This window comes from Procambarus clarkii, chromosome 76 (genome assembly GCF_040958095.1).
Source record: "Procambarus clarkii isolate CNS0578487 chromosome 76, FALCON_Pclarkii_2.0, whole genome shotgun sequence".
NCBI lineage: Eukaryota > Metazoa > Arthropoda > Malacostraca > Decapoda > Cambaridae > Procambarus > Procambarus clarkii.
In genome coordinates, this window is record NC_091225.1 from 23,731,170 (window position 1) to 23,741,933 (window position 10,764).

Sequence of the window (10,764 nt, forward strand, 5' to 3'; positions counted from 1 at the left end):
CCTTCCTTTAGTATCAATGGTGAGATTCTGTCAGGTCCAACAGCCTTTGTCACATCCAGCTCCAGCAGACACCTTTTGACCTCATCACTGGTGAGGTCAAATTCCTCCAAGGTTGGTTGGTTTGCCGCCTCCTCACTTAGTGCAGGGGCTTCTCCTTCTTCTATTGTGAAGACCTCCTGGAATCTCTTGTTGACTTCTTCACACACCTCCTTGTCATTCTCTGTGTATCTGTTCTCCCCTTTTCATCACTTGTTCCTTCACTGCTGTTTTCCTCCTGATGTGGCTGTGGAGCAGCTTTGGTTGGGTCTTGGCTTTACTTGCGATGTCATTTTCAAACTGTCTCTCTGCTTCCCTCCTCACTCTGAGGTACTCATTTCTGGCCCTCTGGTATCTCTCCCTGCTCTCCGGTGTTCTGTTATTTCTGTTGTTTCTCCATGTTCTTTTACTCAGTTGTTTCGCTACCTTACATTCCTGGTTGAACCATGGGTTTTTCTGTTGTTTTTCGTTTTTCTCCTTTTGGACGGGGATAAACCTGTCTGCAGCTTCCTGGCACTTCTGGGTGACAAAATCCATCATGACCTGCACATTCTTGTCTCTAAGTTCTGTTTCCCATGGTATTCCCCTGAGGAAGTTCCTCATCTCGTCTTATTTTCCTCTTCGGTAATTTAGCCTTTTTCCCTCCGATCCCATCCTTGGATAGGTTATCCCTACCTCCACCAAGTACTCAAAAGTTAGTACACTGTGGTCACTCATTCCTATGTATTCACCTAGTTCTATTCACCAAGTTGTGTTTGTGGGGGTTGAGCTTTGCTTTTTCGGCCCGCCCCTCAACTGTCAATCAACTGTTTGCTAACTACTTTTTTTTTCCCCCACACCACACACACACACACCCCAGGAAGCAGCCCATAACAGCTGACTAACTCCCAGGTACCTATTTACTGCTAGGTAACAGGGGCATTCAGGGTGAAAGAGACTTTGCCCATTTGTTTCTGCCTTACACACACACACACACACACACACACACACACACTCACACACACACACACACACACACACACACACACACACACACACACACACTCGAGGCCACACACACACACACACACGTTCGAGGCCACACACACACACACACACACTCGAGGCCACACACACACACACACACACTCGAGGCCACACACACACACACACACACACACACACACAGGGCCTCGTATTCTGGTGAATAGCGCGCAGGACTCGTAATTCTGTGGCGCGGGTTCAATTCCCGCACGAGGCAGAAACAAATGGGCAAAGTTTCTTTCACCCTGAATGACCCTGTTACCTAGCAGTAAATAGGTACCTGGGAGTTAGTCAGCTGTCACGGGCTGCTTCCTGGAGTGTGTGTGTGTGTGGTGTGGGTGAAAAAAAAATAGTAGTAAGTAAACAGTTGATTGCCAGTTGAGAGGCGGGCCGAAAGAGCAAAGCTCAACCCCCCGCAAACACAACTAGGTGAATACACACTCACACTCATATATATATATATATATATATATATATATATATATATATATATATATATATATATAATGTCGTACCTAGTAGCCAGAACGCACTTCTCAGCCTACTATGCAAGGCCAGATTTGCCTAATAAGCCAAGTTTTCATGAATTAATATATTTTCTCTAATTTTTTTCTTATGAAATGATAAAACTACCCATTTCATTATGTATGAGGTCAATTTTTTTTTATTGGAGTTAAAATTAATGTAGATATATGACCGAACCTAACCAACCCTACCTAACCTAACCTAACCTATCTCTATAGGTTAGGTTAGGTTAGGTAGGTTAGGTAGTCGAAAAACAATTAATTCATGAAAACTTGGCTTATTAGGCAAATCGGGCCTTGCATAGTAGGCTGAGAAGTGCGTTCTGGCTACTAGGTACGACATATATATATATATATATATATATATATATATATATATATATATATATATATATATATATATATATATATATATATATATATATATATATATATATATATATATATATATATATATATATGCAACAATGATCACAAAAACACTGATCCAAGTATGCAGAATAACCACATGTGAAAAATAGAAAATGATTAACGCGTTTTCGGCTAATTCGCCTTTATCAGAGCAAAGTATAATCAGAATCCAGTCCTTTTAAGACAAAACCCCTTGCTCCTGTTCGCTCTCCGTACCATTCTCTCCAGTTTAACAATGATGTAACTCAGCCCCGTCCTCAGACAAACCGTCCTCGACTCAAGTCCATTACACCCAGCGGTCGACCCCACAGACGCATTCATAAATTTTAACATGCTGTTCATTCAAAACGGGAATTTTCTCAAATATAAATTAATATTATGCCATATTAGCATATTGTGCATATATAGGCATAGGTTAGGTTAGGTGGTTGGGTTCTGTTGGCGATTATTTGTATTTGTAGTACGTGGGTGAAGCATTTATAGCGTTGTGGTTCGAACAAAATTCGTCAGTGAAGCACTTGTTCCGGAAGTGTTCGAACGAAATGAGTTGTGAGTCGTGTGTAAACCAGCCCGTCCTCCAAACAAAGATCCAAAAGTGATTCCATGCACCCGCCAAACCCCCTGTTTATGAATGAAAAGCGGTTTACACACGACTCACAACTGCTGACGTTCGAATATATCCGGAACAAGTGCTTCACTGACGAATTTTGTTCGAATCACAACGCTGTAAATGCTTCACCCACGTAGTACAAATACAAATAATCGCCAACGGAACCTAAACACCTAACCTATCCTATCCTATGCCTATATATACACAATATGCTAATATATTATAATATTAATTTATACTTGCGAAAATTCCCGTTTTGAATGAACAGCATGTTAAAATTTATGAATGCGTCTGTGGGGTCGACCGCTGGATGTAATGGACTTGAGTCGAGGACGGGTTGGTGTAAACCGTTTTTCATTCATAAACCAGGGGGTTTCGCGGGTGCATGGAATCACTTATGGATCTTTGTTTGGAGGACGGGCTGCATTTATAGCCTTGTGGTTCGAACAAAATTCGTCAGTGAAGCACTTGTTCCGGATGTGTTCGAACGTCATCAGTTGTGAGTCGTGTGTAAACCGTTTCTCATTCATAAACAGGGGGTTTGGCAGGTGGATGGAATTGACTTTGAGTCTTTGTTCAGAGGACGGGCTGCCAGTTTAACTCGTATGGTGGAACTCAAATCTAAATTTTAAACCCGATCCAAAGGTTATATGACTATTTGTTGACAGCAGGCAGCTGCGCTCGTTGCGACGCCCCGGGAATTATTTATAAGGCAGTCACCGGGCGCTCTTCCTTGTCCTCGTTTTCTATGAGTGTCTCTCGAATTTTGTAAATATCGTTCGACATTATTACTTTTACAATCTATATGTGCATTTTACAAGCTAGGAATTGTTCCTATATCATCTTATTTTAAAATAAGATCCTATATCATCTAATTTTAAAGTATGACTTTATGAAGTTACTGAAAAGGAGGCGGGTGTGAAGGGGAATCAGGCGCCATCTCTGGGTTGAAATTTTCAACTGAATTACTAGTTGCCATTTATGTCTTTGTTGTGAGAAAGTTGGAAGTACTAGTCGGTCGGGGAACACAAGTGACAGGCAGCGGACCTCTTCAGAAGGATGGGGCGACCGTGCTTGTGTTTTTGTCCTGCATAGTGTAGTGACAGTGTTGGTGGTACAGTGTTGTAAAGTGTACAGCCAGAGTGACAGTGTTGGTGGTACAGTCTTGTAAAGTGTACAGCCAGAGTGACAGTGTTGGTGGTACAGTCTTGTAAAGTGTACAGCCAGAGTAACAGTTACATTAACGGTTCATTAAGTTGGATTAAGTAGAAAGCCTTGAAAATTTTACATGTTACATAACAATAATGCTGGTGTTGGATACAGTGTGCTGGAGGCCACTGAGAGTGAAGTCACTCTCCTGCGTCCCACTCCAGGGATGAGTGGCTTGGCCTGCGTGTTTATCCTTCTCCAGAAATCCCAGGTAAGTTGGTCCCGGAACTGTGAAACGTTCCAGCCTAACCTAGGATAACCTAACCTAACCTAGCCTTGCCTAGCCTTACCTAGCCTAGCCTAACCTAGCCTAGCCTAACCTAGCCAAACCTAACCTAACCTAGCCTAACCTAACCTAGCCTAACCTAACCTAGCCTAACCTAACCTAGCCTAACCTAGCCTAACATGACCCAGCAGAGCCCAACTTAAGCTAATATACATCCTAACCAAACGATAAATACGTTACTCCTATATATAATATATCCTAAACAACATTTACAAATCTGGTTAGGGGTAGTTTACTATTTATATATAATATATATATATATATATATATATATATATATATATATATATATATATATATATATATATATATATATATATATATATATATATATATATATATATATATGTATATGTCGTACCTAGTAGCCAGAACGCACTTTTCAGCCTACTATACAAGGCCCGATTTGCCTAATAAGCCAAGTTTTCATGAATTAATTGTTTTTCGACAACCTAACCTAACCTAACTTTTTCGGCTACCTAACCTAACCTATAAAGATAGGTTAGGTTAGGTAGGGTTGGTTAGGTTCGGTCATATATCTACGTTAATTTTAACTCCAATCAAAAAAATTGACCTCATACATAATGAAATGGGTAGCTTTATTATTTCATAAGAAAAAAATTAGAGAAAATATATTAATTCAGGAAAACTTGGCTTATTAGGCAAATCAGGCCTTGCATAGTAGGCCGAGAAGTGCGTTCTGGCTATTAGGTACGACATATATATGTGTGTATATATATATAATATATATATATATATATATATATATATATATATATATATATATATATATATATATATATATATATATATATGCGGAAAATCCACAGAGAAATATGAAATGAGGTGAACGTTTCGGCTCTGTTAAAGCCTTTGTCAACACCAAACTGACTAAGGAGAAGGGAGAAGGGGGAGGATATATAGGCCGACACCTGACCAACCCATCCCTAGGGTTGGTCAGGTGTAATTAACCAAAAAAGGTATAGCTTAGCTTAGAATGGTCAAAGAGGATTAAGCGGTCAGAGAATAAGGATGAAAGATTAAAGAAAAGCCTCATGAACACACAATATATGAATATACAATTATAATGAGACATTGTAAGCCTCTCTATCAGAGTTGTTTCTTAAACTGTTGTGCAATATTATAACTTAAAAATGGATCAAGTTTGTACATTCCAGTACTAACATTAAGAAGATTTGGACACTGACTGATTAGAGCAGACTCAATCAAATTACGTTCCACGAAATCCCCACAATTGGTAATGCTTTTTGCCCCATTCCAGTTAATATTGTGATCGCATAAACTCGTATGTAGATACAATGCATTAGACGTTTGGGCAGTTCTAATACTATAAGCATGTTGTGACAACCGCAATTGTAAGGACTTTCCTGTTTGTCCAAGGTACACAGAATCACAATCATTGCAGGGAATTGAATACACACAACCTGCTGTATCAGGGGAGTTTTTTATTAAATTGGATTTGATCGTACTATTAGTGAACACCAAATTTATATTAAGTTTCTTAAAAATCAGAGACAATTTTTCAAGTCCACTCGCATAAGGTACCACCAATGAGTTAATAATATTTGGTTTCGCCTTAGGGACGTGATTATAAAACGTACGCTTGGCTTGTACAAACGAGAAATCCAAAAACATCTTAGGATATTGTAAACTCTTCCCAATTTCATATATTTTAGCAATCTCTTCATCAAAAAACTCAGGGCTGCAAACCCTCAAAGCTCGTAGAAACATTCCTGAAAATACTGCCTGTTTAACTTTACTATGATGATTCGAATAAAAATGAACATACGACCCCACGTTGGTAGGTTTCCTATACACATTAAATTTGAACTTTCTAGTGACTCTATGAATCATAATGTCCAAAAACGGAAGAGTACCATTCTCCTCAGTCTCACAAGTGAATTTTATTGAAGGTACCAAAGAATTGAGTTCATTAAGAAAAACTATCTGGTCTTTGTTGCACGGCCATAAGCACAAAATATCATCAACATACCTATACCAAACTACATTAGCCGGGATAATCCTGGATAAGATTTTTGTTTCAAAGAATTCCATATACAAATTGCTTAAAACTGGGGACAGGGGATTGCCCATCGCCATACCAAATGTTTGTTTGAAAAATTTTCCATTAAAACTAAAATAATTGTCTTTTATACACAATTTAATAAGTTCCAATACTTTATTGGTCTGCAAGCTCAAATTATATTTAGGCAGTTCCTCACGTAGAAATTCTAACAGATCATCAACAGGAACTTTAGTGAATAAAGAGGTCACATCGAAACTTATAAGTTTAAAATTTTGATTTTAAACTTATAAGTTTCGATGTGATTTACAGGTTTACAAAAATGTGGCTATGAAATAGGTTTAATATTTATTTGAAATTACTTAAGGGCCACCATATCTCTAGTGGCCTCGACGAGGACAGGAGGCCGGCAGCTTGTCGAAGGTCCCTCCTCCCCTCTCCATTTCTCTAGAGTAGCTGACCGACGATTGATAGTAAGCTAATTGGGTGGTAAGTAGAACCTAGGAAACACTTCTCTCTTCTCGTGGCCTATAGGCTTGTTTATCATGCTGCTTTCCGAGTTTGAGCCGAGGATTTTATCACTAGTCCCCAACCTGTCCACAGACAGTCCATTCCATCCACCGGTCGACCCCAAAGACGCATTCGTCAATTTTAACATGCTGTTTATTCAAAATAGGAATTTTCTCAAATATAAATTAAGATCGTTATACATTAGCATACATATTTAAGCATTAGTTAGGTTCTGTTGGCGATTATGTGTATTTGTGTGTACGTAGGTGAAGCATTTACAGCGTTGTGGTTCGAACACAAGTTGTCAGCGAAGCACTTGTTCGAAAAAGTGTTCGAACGTCATCAGTCGAGTCGTGTGTAAACCGTTTTTCATTCGTAAACAGGGGGGGGGGGTTGCGGGTGCATGTAATGGAGTTAGGCGTTTGTTTATGAGGGCGGGCCGCTAGTCCCTTACCGCAGGCGGGGCCCCTACTCCCTTGCCGCAGGCGGGGCCCCTAGTCCCTTGCCGCAGGCGGGGCCCCTAGTCCCTTGCCGCGGGCGGGGCCCCTATAGTCCCTTACCGCGGGCGGGGCCCCTATAGTCCCTTGCCGCAGGCGGGGCCCTTATAGTCCCTTGCCGCAGGCGGGGCCCTTATAGTCCCTTGCCGCAGGCGGGGCCCTTATAGTCCCTTGCCGCAGGCGGGGCCCTTATAGTCCCTTGCCGCAGGCGGGGCCCTTATAGTCCCTTGCCGCAGGCGGGGCCCCTATAGTCCCTTGCCGCAGGCGGGGCCCCTATAGTCCCTTGCCGCAGGCGGGGCCCCTATAGTCCCTTGCCGCAGGCGGGGCCCCTATAGTCCCTTGCCGCGGGCGGGCCCCTATAGTCCCTTGCCGCGGGCGGGCCCCTATAGTCCCTTGCCGCGGGCGGGCCCCTATAGTCCCTTGCCGCGGGCGGGGCCCCTATAGTCCCTTGCCGCGGGCGGGGCCCCTATAGTCCCTTGCCGCGGGCGGGGCCCCTATAGTCCCTTGCCGCGGGCGGGGCCCCTATAGTCCCTTGCCGCGGGCGGGGCCCCTATAGTCCCTTGCCGCGGGCGGGGCCCCTATAGTCCCTTGCCGCGGGCGGGGCCCCTATAGTCCCTTGCCGCGGGCGGGGCCCCTATAGTCCCTTGCCGCGGGCGGGGCCCCTATAGTCCCTTGCCGCGGGCGGGGCCCCTATAGTCCCTTGCCGCGGGCGGGGCCCCTGTAGTCCCTTGCCGCGGGCGGGGCCCCTATAGTCCCTTGCCGCGGGCGGGGCCCCTATAGTCCCTTGCCGCGGGCGGGGCCCCTATAGTCCCTTGCCGCGGGCGGGGCCCCTATAGTCCCTTGCCGCGGGCGGGGCCCCTGTAGTAGTCCCTTGCCGCGGGCGGGGCCCCTGTAGTAGTCCCTTGCCGCGGGCGGGGCCCCTGTAGTAGTCCCTTGCCGCGGGCGGGGCCCCTGTAGTAGTCCCTTGCCGCGGGCGGGGCCCCTGTAGTAGTCCCTTGCCGCGGGCGGGGCCCCTGTAGTAGTCCCTTGCCGCGGGCGGGGCCCCTGTAGTAGTCCCTTGCCGCGGGCGGGGCCCCTGTAGTAGTCCCTTGCCGCGGGCGGGGCCCCTGTAGTAGTCCCTTGCCGCGGGCGGGGCCCCTGTAGTAGTCCCTTGCCGCGGGCGGGGCCCCTGTAGTAGTCCCTTGCCGCGGGCGGGGCCCCTGTAGTAGTCCCTTGCCGCGGGCGGGGCCCCTGTAGTAGTCCCTTGCCGCGGGCGGGGCCCCTGTAGTAGTCCCTTGCCGCGGGCGGGGCCCCTGTAGTAGTCCCTTGCCGCGGGCGGGGCCCCTGTAGTAGTCCCTTGCCGCGGGCGGGGCCCCTGTAGTAGTCCCTTGCCGCGGGCGGGGCCCCTGTAGTAGTCCCTTGCCGCGGGCGGGGCCCCTGTAGTCCCTTGCCGCGGGCGGGGCCCCTGTAGTCCCTTGCCGCGGGCGGGGCCCCTATAGTCCCTTGCCGCGGGCGGGGCCCCTATAGTCCCTTGCCGCGGGCGGGGCCCCTATAGCCCCTTGCCGCAGGCGGGGCCCCTATAGCCCCTTGCCGCAGGCGGGGCCCTATAGTCCCTTGCCGCAGGCGGGCCGCTTGGCTTCCTGGTTCCGGGCCTTCGACAAGTTTAGCTCGTAACCGGTGCTTTCGTATTTCAATTTGGCAACCGTCTGTTTCCATATTTTTGTGAGCTGAGGCCCCTGTGTGTACATGGCTGACCCCCTCACTGTGTACACGTGTGTACATGGCTGACCCCCTCACTGTGTACACGTGTGTACATGGCTGACCCTCTCCCTGTGTACACGTGTGTACATGGCCGACCCTCTCCCCTGTGTACACGTGTGTACATGGCTGACCCTCTCCCCTGTGTACACGGCTGACCCTCTCCCTGTGTACACGTGTGTACATGGCTGACCCTCTCCCTGTGCACACGTGTGTACATGGCTGACCCACTCACTGTACATGTCTACATGTGAGCACAGGCCCCCCCCCCCCCTACTTCCCGATGCCATAGGTACTATTCCGGCTTCACGTGGGGACGTGGGAAACATCTCATCTAACGCGCGTAGACTGGAACAGGCGGGCAAGGCTTACCCTGGTCACTGCCTTCATGTGATTTACAGCTTAACTTTTCTCCTCAGTAAAATGTGTCATTCCTTTACTCAGTGATAGTGTAAAATTGTTAGATAGAACATGGCGTAGACGTTTACATAGATCAGAACATGGTGTAGATCTATTAGAGGTGCATGGAAGTAGTGTTTAAAACTGACGTTTACATAGATCAGAACATGGTGTAGATCTATTAGAGGTGCATGGAAGTAGTGTTTAAAACTGACGTTTACATAGATCAGAACATGGTGTAGATCTATTAGAGGTGCATGGAAGTAGTGTTTAAAACTGACGTTTACATAGATCAGAACATGGTGTAGATCTATTAGAGGTGCATGGAAGTAGTGTTTAAAACTGACGTTTACATAGATCAGAACATGGTGTAGATCTATTAGAGGTGCATGGAAGTAGTGTTTAAAACTGACGTTTACATAGATCAGAACATGGTGTAGATCTATTAGAGGTGCATGGAAGTAGTGTTTAAAACTGATACCAACATTTGTTAAAGAATGGTATGCAAATTAAAAATTAACTTGTAATTACTGTAGCCTCATCCGTCGTCAACTGTAACGGCCACTCACCACCCTTATCTGATTAACATTACTCCACTGAAACAATTCTGGCAGCCGGGACATTACTTTGGTCCATCGGTTTAGTTTCTCATGAAATTGAGGGGTTTGGGAATAAACAAATTTGTCTAGGTATTTTAGAAAATACCTAGACAATACGTGAAACGTATTGTCTAGGTTCCTCTTCTCCCACCACACACCTCGACGTTATCGTTGATCTCTCACAAGGAATCCTCTCCACCGAAGTTCACGATCGCCCTCGTTCCTTCGAGAGCGATGGGGGTCTCGTTCACGGGGTGCTCCAAAACTTCGTTCGGCATTGTACTTCTGTAAAGGACGCGTCAGTCCTCAGGTCTCCGCGCCTCTCTCAGTAGGTCTTAAGAAGTGTTGTCCACACTAACAACCTACGACGGCTTAGAGTCACACCACAACTGTCTAATTGAGCCAACGATTACCACTGATACTGTCACCGTAGACTAATGTGACAGTCTCCGTGGTGTAGTGGTAAGACACTCGCCTGGCGTTCCGCGAGCGCTATGTCATGGGTTCGTATCCTGGCCGGGGAGGATTTACTGGGCGCAATTCCTTATCTGTAGCCTCTGTTTAACTCAACAGTAAAATGTGTACTTGGTTGTAACAACGATTCTTCGCGGCGGGGATCGTATTCCAGGGACCTGCTCGAAACGCTACGTGTACTAGTGGCTCTACAAGAATGTAACAACTCTTGTATATATCTCAATGTTCTCTGGGTTCGGGAGGTAAAGCCTCGCCCCTAGTGAAAGGGTTAGTCGTCACTGCACTTGTGCTGTTCACTGTCACGAGCCTCATCGTGTCTCCCTTGTGCACTAACTTCTCTGGATCGCCTTGCCGAGTAGTTAGCCAAGTCTTAAACGACCCCGGGGCACTTGATGGCTAACTCTC